The sequence below is a fragment of the Typopeltis vanoorti genome, chromosome 2, assembly GCF_054136105.1.
Source record: "Typopeltis vanoorti isolate ZY-2024b chromosome 2, IOZ_Tvanoo_1.0, whole genome shotgun sequence".
NCBI lineage: Eukaryota > Metazoa > Arthropoda > Arachnida > Uropygi > Thelyphonidae > Typopeltis > Typopeltis vanoorti.
Window position 1 is genome coordinate 56,114,231 of NC_143550.1, and position 13,671 is coordinate 56,127,901.

Below are 13,671 nucleotides of genomic sequence, written 5' to 3' on the forward strand. Positions count from 1 at the left end.
TAATGCTAATGCCATGCTTCAAGAATTCTGGCATTTGAAGGATAGGAAAAAAGATCCAATGACAGTAACAAACCTTAGAAAAATGATTTTATGATTTGAAAATAGCGAATCTTTAGCAGTGAGGCCAGGATGAGGAAGCAAATAGATTATTCCTTTAAAAAGTTGACAAAGTTGCAACTGGCATTGTGGAACACAGGATGAATAATGCACAAGAGGTCCAGCAGTGCTCAGGCAATATCAAGGCAACTGGACATGCCATACTCGACTGAGTTGAAAATTCTGCATCAAATGCTGAGGTGTTTTCCCTACAAGATCTCCTATACTCAAGCTTTGCTTTATGATGATGCAAAAACTCGACTGCAGTTTCCCTGACATTCTTAGCTCGAATAGAGGTGAATGATACATGGCCATGAAAGACCTTGTGGAGTGACAAGGCACATTTTTATCTAAATAATGTTAACTCACACAACTGCTGCATTTTGGGCTGTGAATAATCCTCATGTGTTCCATCAGACCCATTTACACTCACAGAAAGTCACAGTGGTGTGGTTTCATTGCATCATTTATTGGTCTTTATTTTTTCTAAGAGTTTCACCCGATAAGACCAGTGACCTGTACTGTCAGGTATCGGGAGATGTTGTGCAACTTTGTTGTTCCACAACTGCAGCAGTGAAAATGCCTTGACCTACTATACTAGTGCAGGATAAAACACCACCTGACACTGGATTGCTGGCACAGCGAATGTTACAAAAACACTTCACAGAACACAGAATGAATAGTCATGCATTTCCCACAACATTGCCACCTCATTCACCTGATCTCAACCCTTGTGACTTTAGGTTGTAGGGCCATCTGAAATGTGTAGTGTATGATGGACATGTTCCTGATTTAGCAACTTGGAAAGAGAGAATAATCAGCATGCGAGGCAAATCAATGCAGATCTGTTGCATTCCACTGTAGAAAACATCATTCACAGACTGCATTTCTTAGAACATCTGAAAGGAAGACATATTGAATCACATCTGTAAGTTATACGAACACAAACATTGATTTGTCGTGTCTCTTCTAGCCATTACTGTTTAATTAATCTCAAACCATGTGCTTAGTGCCAAATGTCCTCTGGTGGTAGAATTTTGTACTACTTCTTATCATCTGTAAATAAAAACCTCATGTTCCAGAGTGTACTTACACCAAGTTTGGTTGAATTTCATCCAATATATAATTTTTTTTTGCTACAGGGATCTGAACACCTCTTATTTAATTATGGCCACCCTGTATATACAAGTAAAATTAAAACTAAATAATAAAACCATGTTTACAATTTAAACTGCATACCAAATATAAAAGAGCAACTTTCATTATTGCAAGAAGGAATGAAAATTGATGAGTTTTACAGTTTTAGTGCATACAATAGAATCACTAACAAAATAACATGCTTTATTAGGCTGGCTAGAATAAATTGATTAAAAAGTTTCTTATTTAACAACCATATACCGCAAGGAAACAATCGAGCACAAGTGCTTTTTTCTGTTTGTTTTGAAATATTGCAAAGTTTGTACAGAACAGATTTTTATATAGGTTTTTATACAACTTAACTCTAAACTTAACTCTAATATTGCATGTTATTTATTATAATTACAACACACCTCCATAGAATCAAAAGACTCATCATGAGAAAGGAGATTCGGCCTTTCACTGATGGTAGAATCCTCCTCATCACTGTAAGGATACTTTCTAATGCATGGGAAGATGAACTTACATTTTAAGTTATGCCTATTCCTTTTGATACATATGTTAGGATAATTATAGGCCAGTCTGTGTGTCATCAGCAGTTGTTAAGATCTTGGAGAAAGTAGTGAGGGACCGTGTACAGCATTGGGCAGATGAGGGTAATGTTATCTGTGAGAATCAACATGGATTTGTGAAAGAACGCTCTTGTTTTAGCAATATGCTAGCCTTTTATAATAAAGTTACAAGAACATTAGACGAGGGAAAGGCATATACTGCAATTTTCTTAGACTTGGCGAAGGCATTTGACTGGGTGCCACATGATAAGCTGATATTTAAGTTGCAGCACATGGGTCTGGATGTCAGATTGGTCAACTGGATTCAGGATTGGCTGTCTGATAGGTATCAGAGAGTTGTGTATGGTGGAGCAGTTTCCAGGAGGCAGAGGGTTACAAGTGGGGTCCCACAGGGCTCAGTACTAGGACCTATATTGTTTAACCTTTATATCAATGATATAGCCAGTGGATTGCAGGGGGATATTCAGTTGTTTGCAGATGATGCGAAGCTGGGAAGGATTATTAGTAATAGTGCAGATGTGGTAGCCCTGCAAGAGGATTTAAATAAGCTAGATAGATGGGCAGATGAATGGGGGTTTCAGTTTAATGCAGCAAAATGTAAGGTCTTGAGGTTTGGGAAACATCGATGGGATGCTGCATACTCTATGGGAGGAGTTATACTGGAGGAAGTGGGGGAGACAAGAGATCTGGGGTTGATGATTGATAGAAACCTGAAGTTTAGGGGACATATTGCAAAGGTGGTGAAGGTAACACAGAGGATTGCTGCTATTATGAGAAGGACACTGACCTGCAGAGATAAGAGGGTTATCATTCCGTTGTATAAGTCTCTGATCAGACCACACTTGGACTATTGTTCTCAGATTTGGTCCCCAGGATTTGAAGGGGATAAATTAACTGTGGAAAGGATACAAAGACGGATGACAAAGATGGTTTCAGGACTGTACAAGGATAGTTATGAGGATCGGCTGAGAGAATGTGGACTGCAGAGTTTGGTGGATAGAAGAAGGAGAGGTGATATGATTGAGACTTTTAAACTGTTGAGAGGTGGTTACAGGGTTGACACTGGGGAGTTCTTTCGCTTGGTTGATCAGCGGGAAGGAGTGATGACAAGAGGCCATCCCTGGAAGTTACGAAAGGAAACTGTGCGCAAGAGGGTAAGGAATGGTTTCTTTGTGTGGAGGGTGGTTGAGCCGTGGAATGCATTGCCTGATGGAGTGGTGGGAGCGAGAACGGTCAGTGAGTTTAAAGAGTGGTATGATAGACTTTGTGTTTCTCAGGGGGGGGACCTCCCCTCAGTGAGTCTTGACAGACTTTATGTCTTAGGAAGGACCTCCCTCGATGAGTCTTTTGACTCCTTGGAGGCCTGAATAATAATAATAATAATAATAATAATAATAATAATAATAAAAAGGTGCAGAGATTTGGTCACCTGTTTTTTTGAGCAGTGATTTCAGAAAGCATCCAAAAAGTGATAGCATTTCTCTGGAATGTTGGCTGTAATACAGATTGAAGGAATGCCATTTGCAGAGGAGCCTGATGGATATGAGGGAGAGAGTGATATGACTGTTACACAAGTTGTTGAGATGTTTGTATCTGATTAATGCAGAAAACATTTGATGGATTACAGGGAGATAGAGGAAGAACAAAAAGTAGCCATTTTCGGAATTTGTACAAGGACAGCATGAGCATGCACTAGTGAATGCACTGTCTTTGTATGATGATATACAGTTAAAGAGAAAAAGAAAAGAGAATGATATGACAGTGAGAATATGTAGAGAGAGAGGGGGGGGGGATGGATATTTGTGGCACATAATTATGTTAATAAATGCAAGTGTTACACTTTGGGATACAAAGATATAAGGCTACATACTGTATTGATGGAGCTACACTTCAGGAAGTGGATGAGATTCAGGATCTTAGAGTGATGGTGGACAATGGACTGAAGTTTCAAGGGCACATTGCACATGTTGCAAAGACTGCACATTGTATTGCTGCTATGATAAAAAGTACATTAACATGTACTTTTTAACATATAAGGCATTGTCAGACAACATATGGACTATTGTGCTCAGATTTGATCACCTAGTTTTCATTGTGATGTGGAAACACTAGACAGGGTCTTTGGACCCTCTCTAGTGTTTCCACATCACATAACCAAAGTGATATCAGGACTCTGGAGTGTTAGTTCCGAAGAGCATTTGAGAGAACGTGGATTACAGAGGTTGGTGGATAGGAGGAAAAGAGGAGATATGATAGAGACCTTCAAGTTAGTTAAGGGATTTATCAGATTAATACAGAAGAATTATAAAAAGAGTGAATGTTAAGAATGAGAGGTCATCCCTGGAAGTTGTATAGAGATGTGGTGAAGAAGGGAGTGAGGAGTAGATTTTATACATGGAGAGTTGTTAGTGAGTGGAATGCATTGCCTGAGTGCAGATAGCATAAATAACTTCAAAACTTATTATGACAGACATGTTGCTGATTGAATGGTCCTTCCACGATGAGTCTGTTGACTCCATGGAGGTTACCAAATAATAATATGACAGATGGGAGCTCTATGCAAGAGATGAATACATTTTAGCATGAAAGGATATAAGCCAATGAAAAGATTTTTTTTTTTGGGGGGGGGGGGGCAAATGTTGGGATAGTGTCCTGAGAGACTGCAGTATTCTGCAGTCTCTCAGGTATATACTGAGGTATATAAAAGATATATACTGCTTTTACATACACAAATACCAGGAGTAACAGGAATAAAGGGAACGAGTATGTGGCTTTGATAGTTTCATCATGCCCAAATATTACTGGTCAGAAAGGCATGATTCACAGAAGATAATGTTCTGATAACAATAGAAGGATACAGCATATGTGGATGATGTGTTTGCTATTTGGCCAATGGGGAGGTAAGTAGTACGGTCTCATACTAAAGAATTTAGCTTACCTTTGTAGTCTTTTTGATTGAGTACCACAGTGGCGCTTCCCTTATCAGCTTTGGTGATTACTATTTTTTTTGTTGTTTTGGCTTCGTTATGTGGATGATGTGTTTGCTATTTGGCCACATGGCTCAGACACACTCCACTCCTTCCTAACACACTTAAACAACCAACATCCCAGAGTCCAGTTCACCTTAGAAAAAGAGGAAAACAACACCCTCCCCTTCCTAGACACTTTAATCACCCGCCAGCTTGATGGATCTTTGGTTTTCTCTGCTTACAGAAAACCCACCCACACTGGCAGATACATTCACCAGCAATCCCCCCCCCCCTCACAACAATATGGGGTGATAAAAACACTATATAACAGGGCAAAATTAATCTGCTCAGATGACAAGGCCCTGACTATTGAACTAAACCACATCCTCAACACTTTCTTAGCCAATGGCTATAACCCCAAAAAAATCCAAAAAATACTAAAACCTGTAAACCACAACCCCCTCCCCCCCTCCACAATAAAGATTACACCAAGTCTATCACCATCCCCTACATCCAAGGCACCTCTGAAAAAATAACCAATATCCTCAAAAAATATGACCTTACTTCCTGCTACAGACCATATAAAAAGTTGGCATCCCTTATCCGCTCTACCAAAGACCAACCACTTCCCCTAGACCTACCTGGTGTATACCAGGTCCCTTGCAGCTGCAAATTGTCCTACTTTGGCCAAACAGGCAGAACAACAAATATCAGGATTTCAGAACACCAAGACTACATCCGGTTTCACCAGTACAGCCGCTCTGGGCTGGCAGACCATGCCTTAGATACCCACCATAAAATTCGTTGGAAGAAAACAAAAATAATCCATCGCAGCAAGTTTAAATACGAAAGATTATTCAAAGAATCTTCAGCAGCTCTAAAAAACGTTCCTAACCTCAACAAATTTGGGTGCATGAAACTGCCCCAAATTTGGGAGACTTTCATTATGAGAACTTCAGCCCAACTGCCAAGACTACCAAATTAGCCCGCAAGAGGGCACCATTAGGACTTTAGGAACAATATTAGTTTCTTGCTTTCTTCCTCATTTGCTTTGTGTTAGTTCCTGAGTGCACATACCATATCTTTATGTTCCCGAAGATGGCAATGTGACATTGCCGAAATATAGAAGTTATTCATTAAAGTTACCTTTAATTAATATACTTTATATGCGTTGTTAATTCCGTAAACTAATTACCAGTTATGTCTAACCAACGTATAAGTCTTACTACTAGTAGCAAATGCAAAGCATGTAATCATTATGAAAGATTTTCTCAGCTAGTATAATATAGATTGGAAAGTGGAAGCAGCATATGATAATACAATAGCTCCAGTTCTGGAATTTTTTTTGAGGGACACATGTTGACATTATGTGGTGATGATGGAGGGGAGATGAGAAATGATCAGGAGTTTGGGATTAGGTCTTAGCATCTGACTGAAGAGTTTTCATCCTTATCTCACATGGTAACAGGGGTCATATACATGATTCTTACACTTAAAGTGTAAATGCAGTAATAACTGCATTTACCTTTAATAACCTTTGTCCAGTCTGCCAGTCTATCTAATTACACTCTTACTCAGTTTCCATGATTTGGATAGACTGGCAGACTGGACAAAGGTTATTAAAGGTAAATGCAGTTATTACTTAATCAACCTTCCTTACTATACTAGTCACGTTTCTAGCTTCAGCCTTATATTCCATGTGCAATTGCTTTCCACCTCTCTATATTTATTCCATAACTTGATTTCTCTAGTCATTCATTTCATTCCATGTCTCTTTATCTTTTATATATCACTTTTTTTTTCCACCTATCAACCAGTTTCTCTAACCCACAAATCTTCTATCTGTTCTCGTAAGGTTCATTCCATAGACCTGCTGTCATCTTGGTCACTTACCTCTGGATCCTCTCCACCTCTTTCTCACTGCCAAGAAACCCAAGTGGCCAGATCAGTGCACAATAGTGAAGATGAGGTCTTATCAAAGCTTGATAAAGAAAAAAATAACATGCTTGTCTCTGCATGACAAAGTATTTTTCAGTAACCAAGTGATTTGATAAGCTGCTTTAGCCACTTTTGTTATGTGAAGCTTATCATTTTATATATATATATATATATATATATATATATATATATATAAAATGATAAGCTTTTTATGTCACGTTTTTTGAAATGATTTGAAACTCGGGCTACCCCGAGTGTCGAGTCTTCAAATTTCGAGTCATCAGAATTCAAGGAGAACCGACTTACCAGTCCGGAACTCGGTGGGGTTGGGCGCCATAAGTGCCAGGGGGATACCCCCCCCCTTTGAAGATTCAGCACTCAGGGGCTATGCTAGGAACCCCCCTTTCGAGCCATCAGAATTCAAGGAGAACTGGCCTACCAGTCGGGGAAATCAGGGGGGTAGGCAGAACCCCCCCTTTTGAGTCTTCAAAATTCGAGTCATCAGAATTCAAGGGGAACCGCCTACCAGTACGGAACTCAGGGGGGTTGGGTGCTGGAGCCTCCCCCTTTTTGAAGACTCGACACTCAGGGGCTACCTTAGGTGCCAGGTGGGCAAACCCCCCCCCTTTCGAGTCTTTAAAATTTGAGTCATCAGAATTCAAGGAGAACCGGCCTACCAGTCCGGAACTCGAGGGGGGGAGGTGTTGGGCACCGGAGGAGCCTCCCCCTTTTGAAGACTCGACACTCAGGGTCTACCCTAGGTGTCAGGTGGGCAAAACCCCCTTTCAAGTTTTTAAAATTTGAGTCATCAGAATTCAAGGAGAACCAGCCTACCAGTCCGGAACTTGGGGGGGGGGGTAGGCATATCCTCTGTTCTCAAAACTGAAGGAAATGACATCTGTGTAGCAAATGTCAGTGACCAAGCGGCATATTTTTAAACATGGAAATATTCATGAATTCTCATTAATTTTCACACATCGAAATCTTTCAACAATCCAGAAAGAGAATACCACTGTTTATGACCGATCATACAAATTGCCTGCAAACTGATTACAACAACGTGGGGTGTATCCTCTGTTCTCAAAACTGACAGAAATAACATCTATGTTGCAAATGTTAGTGACCAATCAGCAAGGAAGTATAAAGAAAATTTTTCCACTAAAATTGAAGATCAAGGTAGTCTGTATCTGGTTCTCAAATCTAGTAATACCGAATACTTTCTTCGCAAGTTCGTATTGTAGGGTGAAAGTTTCGAAACCGTAGTGCCATGATTTTTTGAAAGTTATAGGCCTGCAGATTTAAATTTTAATATGAATAAGAGACAAGGGACTTTGTTTAATTTTGGTATTAAGAAATCTCTAATTGAAGGTTTTTGTGATGCAATAGATAGTGAGTCATCCACCACCATCTCAAGGATGTACAAAAGGAGGGGGAAAAACTCCAGCACACAGGAGAAAAAGTCTGCATTCACTCGTAAGTACTTGTAATGTGTACTTATAATATTATAAATTTTTGGTGATCAGAATGGGATGAAATCAATGACATTGTCAATGAAAATCAGCAAATTAATTTAATGATGTTTAATCAATGTTTAATTAATGATCAATTATTAATTAATAATAAAAAATCAGCTAAATTAACAATTAATTAATACATTACAAAATAACCAAGGTGTTCCGTGAAAATTTCAGGATTTGTGAAGTGTTCCGTCTTCGGAAAAGTTTGGGAAACGCTGCTTTAATGTATGGAATGGCAATTCTATGTGAATCATCTCTTCTAATCGAGGACAGAGAAAAATGGTTGATATTCTTCTGTTATATTAGGATTGTACTGTTGAGAATGGGCATTTCTTTGATTGTAGAAATTTCCTTTAGAAACAGTTCGGATGCAGAACATAATGACTCTTGAAAGAAGGTATTTAATAATACCATATTTCTGTGAAGGATGGTGGGCAGAAGTGTAATGTATATACCAATGGATATGTCGACATGAAATTATTTGGATGGTTCCCTGTCAATATCTGTTTTGCAAGCTTTCCATCTCTGGTCAGTATATCCACCACATTTCTTCTCACCATCCCTCACAGAAACATGGTAGTATTAATTGCCGTCTTTCAAGAGTTCATAATAAATCAATAATAAATTTCTGTGAAGGATGGTGGGCAGAAGTGTAATGTATATACCAATGGATATGGAGATGTCGACATGAAATTATTTGGATGGTTCCTTGTCAATATCTTATTTGCAAGCTTTCCATCTCTGGTCAGTATATCCACCACATTTCTTCTCACCATCCCTCACAGAAACATGGTAGTATTAATTGCCATCTTTCAAGAGTTCATTATCTGTTCCTCATCTGAACAGATAATGAATTTTAACCATTGTCAATGGTTAAAATTTTAAAACAATAGAGAAGATCAACCATTTTTCTCCATCCTCTGTTTGAAGAGATGATGCACATAGAATCACCATGCTGTGAATTAAAAGATCTCAATCTATTCCTCATTCTTAAAGAAGTTTAATATCTACACCATGTTCAAACCTATTGATTTAATAAGTTCTATGATACCATCTCTCCTAAAGATAATATTCTACCACTACTGCTAGTTGGAGTGTACTCAGTCCCATGAAACTAAGTTATTCTACTTTGAACAAACAGACCTGTCTTTTTCTATACACATTTCTAAACATCAATTCTACATTACCTTCAAGAAATGCAATAAGTCGGGTCTAGCAGGACATGGGATTATTAATACTACCCACAGGATCTTTTGGAATGACACCAAATTACTACACAGATGTTCCCACAAATCTCTTTAAAGAAATTTCAAAAGTTTTTTCACAGTGCCCAAATCTCAACCTTAACGATGGACTTTCCATACCAAAAATGTGAGAAATTATTAAGAATTATACAATAATAAAAAAAAAAACATTTTTTAACCTCTCTCTCACACACACTTCTTTTTATGGCTCTGCAGCTAAGATCGAGTATTTGCCTATTGGATTTGTTGCCTCTAACCCTGTCTGTTCAAAACTTTACTTCTCCAGTTTGTACACTGTAATATGATGTTACTATCAGTGACTAATAATGTCTATCCATCTTGTTCTAGGTTTTACTTTTTGGTCTTTTACCATTTATGGTCTTTGTAAGAATATTGTCATTTTTCATATGAAAAACATGTCCTGCCCATTAAAAACTTTTTGAATTTGATTAGTAACTTCAACTGGAGAAACGAATGGCATGTGGTGCAGAAGGACAGAGAATGAAAGAAAAAGTGAATGGGAAAAGCATAAAAGTGCAAGAAACTAGAAGAAAAGAGACAGTATTGTATGAAGATGTTGATGATAGGAGATATACTTAATGAGAAAGTGACGAAAGCATGTTTCCCAGGTGCAAAGAGAAAGGGTATTAGTGAAGTTGTAAGTTTGTAGAGGAAAGAAGCAAATGAATTAATTGTTTTGGCAGGCACAAATAATTTGAAAGGCGAGAAATATGCAATGAGAGAAGATATGAAAGAGTTGTTAGAAGAAGCAAAAACCAAGAGCAAGAAATAAAGATTGTGAGTTGGCTGCCTCTGTATGATAGGATGAAATTGAGCAGAAGGGCCATGATTGCGAATGAAAAGATTGTGCAGGAGGAATGGGGGTGTAGTTTATGGATGTATGGAGTGAATTTGATGGACATAAGGACCTGTATATGACCGATGGACTATACCTAAATGGTTTTGAAGTTAGGTGCTTGGAGAGAGTGTTGTTCAGCGAGAATTTGGAAGTGCAAAACTAGGGAAACCAGTGATATTAGGGAGAAGGAGCAATTATGCACGTGTGTATGTGTGGCCACCCCTGGGATAGATAAGCATGAGTGCAGGAATGATTATGAAGAGAGGGTTGCAATTTCGTAGGTTTCGAATCAGAATGGGCAGGTAATGACATTATGTAAGGATAACTGTGAGCCCAAGGGGATGCTGAAATGCATATACACGAATACCTGAAGCATTACAAACAAAGGAGGAGTTTTTTAGCATTGGTCAGCTCAATTTGGCCAAAAATTATTATCATCAGTGAGACCTGGTTGTCAGAGAATGATGTAGTTACAAGAATAGACTGTAATGAATATTGTATTGTCAGAGAAGAATAAAGAAATAGGGCAGAAGGAGGGGTATTATTAATGATAGCTGAAGAAATTCAACCAACCAACAAAAATAGAAGTTAAGGAAGATTGTAGATCTGATGGAATAGTTCATTTGAAGCTGTCTAAGATAGAGGCCAATAGGATAAAATATATTGTTGGTTCCTGCTACAGACCTGGGAGTCCAGAAGAAAATGTGGACAACACGCATCAGCATGAGTGCAGACCGACCAATTATCATGGTAGATTTCAATTATGGTGATATAGATTGGAAAGAAGAAAGGGCATATGGCAAAATGGAATTTATACAGTTACTACTAAGGGATAATTACCTGAAACAGCACATGATGGAAGGGACCAGGGGTTTGATAGCATTAGATCTGGTAATAGCATCATAATATCTATAACTGTAGTAGCAACTTACCTTCAAGTGGAGAAAGTGACCATACAGTCTTCTCCTAGGAGGTTTCTCAACATGTGAAAATTTCAGTCAAGAAAGGGTTTATGTGGAACTACAAATCTGGTGATTATGACAAACTTAGGAGGCAACTTGGAGCAGTGCCATGGCATAAGAAACTACATGGAATGAATGCCATTAGTGCATGGGAAATTGTCAAGGATTGTTTTGAGCGAGGCAGTATCAGAGTGCATACCCAAGGTCAGGAGAACAAATCAAGTAGGGATTAAGTGGATGACTATCAATATAAAGCAGGAGCTGCAAAAAAAAAAAAAAAAAAAAAAAAAAAAAACAGAAAGCATTGTGGAAGGAATATAAACAACAAGGTTATCAGCATGCCCCTATGAGCAGTATAAAGCACAGGCAAGCAGGGCAACTAGTATGGTTAAGATGGTTAAATCAGAGAAAAATTAGCTAAGCAGGCTAAAGTAAATCCAAAAAGAAAATCCATATGAAAATCTTACATAAGTAAATCCATACATAAGTGAATACATATGTAAGTAAATCCATACAGAAACTAGAAATCCAAAAAGAGTTTTTTTTTTTTACTATGCAGCAAGCAAGAAGGATAAATTTACTCAGTGCTGATGGTAGGAAAGTGATAGTAACTGTTCTAAGTGATCATTTTGCAAGGTTATATCATCCAGGTGGTGACTTTGCAGTTACTGAGGTGACAGAGACTTATGTGAGCACTGAGGTAGATGAACAGGAGGTACTCAGTATATTATTGAAAAATATCAATGTGAATATAGCAGTTGGTCTGGATTTTTTTTTTTTTTGAAATTTTTATACTTATTTTTCATTTCAATATAATTCTCATTTTTATTCTACCTAAAACAATGCTGCTCACCTGCTATTTCAAATCTTCTGGATAATCTTATTCTGAAGATATCACTATCAACAACAAAATAATGAACTTATTCTACTAAGTTGCAAAACTGGCTGACGATGGAATAAAAGAGGCATAATTGCAGGAGAAAATTATCATATGAATCACGGAACAGGAGCAATTGACTATATAAATCACGGAACAGAAACTAGCAGAACTACAGAAGCAAAAGAAAGTATAGCGCTGAAGAAATGAAAGTGAGTGACACTGTGGAAGTGAAGGAACATCGGAATGATAAACTAACAGATATCTTAATTGTCAGGATGCAAGGCTTGAAAAATGAGTTGATAAGAATGAAAAGTGAGATGAAAAATATGAGTAGCGAGATTAGAAATTTGGTGGATAAGAATGGATTAGTATAAAAAGTTAGAATGTAGGAAAGCATAGAAAAGAGGTGACAAATGACTCAGGAATAGTTGTTTATGGAGATTCCATTATTAGAGGTGTGGTAGAAGAGATTCATTAAGGTGCATTTTCCTGGAGAGAGAATTAACAGGATAATTGATGTGTTAGATAAGAGAAGAAGATGAGCGAGCAAGTTGGTGGTGGTTGGAACAACTGACTTGTTTGGAAAAAGAGTAGAATTATCAGAGCCAGAGCTAGGGTCTTTGCCACCCGCATGCAATGTCTATCTAAGCGCCCCTGTAACGATCTGGGCATGTGTGGTTCTTTTACGATAATAAAAATTTTAATTATTTGAAATTTCTTAAATAAATTTTGACAGAACAGCCACATGTTGGGTCCCTAAATGTAATGAACTGGGGGTGTTGACTAGGCCGGATAATCGTTAAAAACCCATATATTCAAAAAATTCTCAAAAGTTAAAGCAAATTTTGATAAAGTCACTTCAATTTAATTGTTGAATATATAATCATACAGGGATTTTAGCCTTCTCACCAAACCGAATCGCTAACAAAATTAAAATGAATTTTAATTAAAGTTAAACTTTATTTGAACTAAAGTTTAAGAAATTCTTGCATTTTACAAGTTACTAAATTCTTAGTAACTTATAAAAATTTAAAAAAATTTTTACAAGTGAAATAAAAGAAACTCAAGATAGATGAGAAAATAAGAAAAGAATTCAGAAATAATTAGAACATTTAATATAAGTATTCAAAAAATAACATCTTAACAGAATAACAGAAAATAAATTAAATTACATAAATATACTTGAAGGTTTTATAATTAAAATTTTAGGGGTTTTGATTTCATATTCATAAAATTAGAAATAATGGTTTTAACGTCTAATTCTGCACATATATCATTTTCAATAGCTATTAACACCAAACTAACAAGCCTTTTTTTTGTGACATACTTGTTCTTAAATAGGTTTTAATCAATTTCAACTTGGAAAAGGAATGTTCACCACTCACTACACTAACAGGTAAGGTTAATAGTATTCTTAAAGCAATTGAAAAGTTAGGGAAAGATAAATTATTGGATACAATAAAATTAAGAATATCGAAAGAGTTTTATTATTATTAT

At 37.3% G+C, this 13,671-nt stretch overlaps 1 protein-coding gene across 1 annotated transcript in view; it reads right to left on the reverse strand.

The window, feature by feature from the left end:
- The window catches only part of LOC150109053 (diacylglycerol lipase-beta-like), a 220,339-nt gene that overhangs the window by 102,679 nt on the left and 103,989 nt on the right, over positions 1-13,671 (reverse strand). The window lies entirely within an intron of this gene.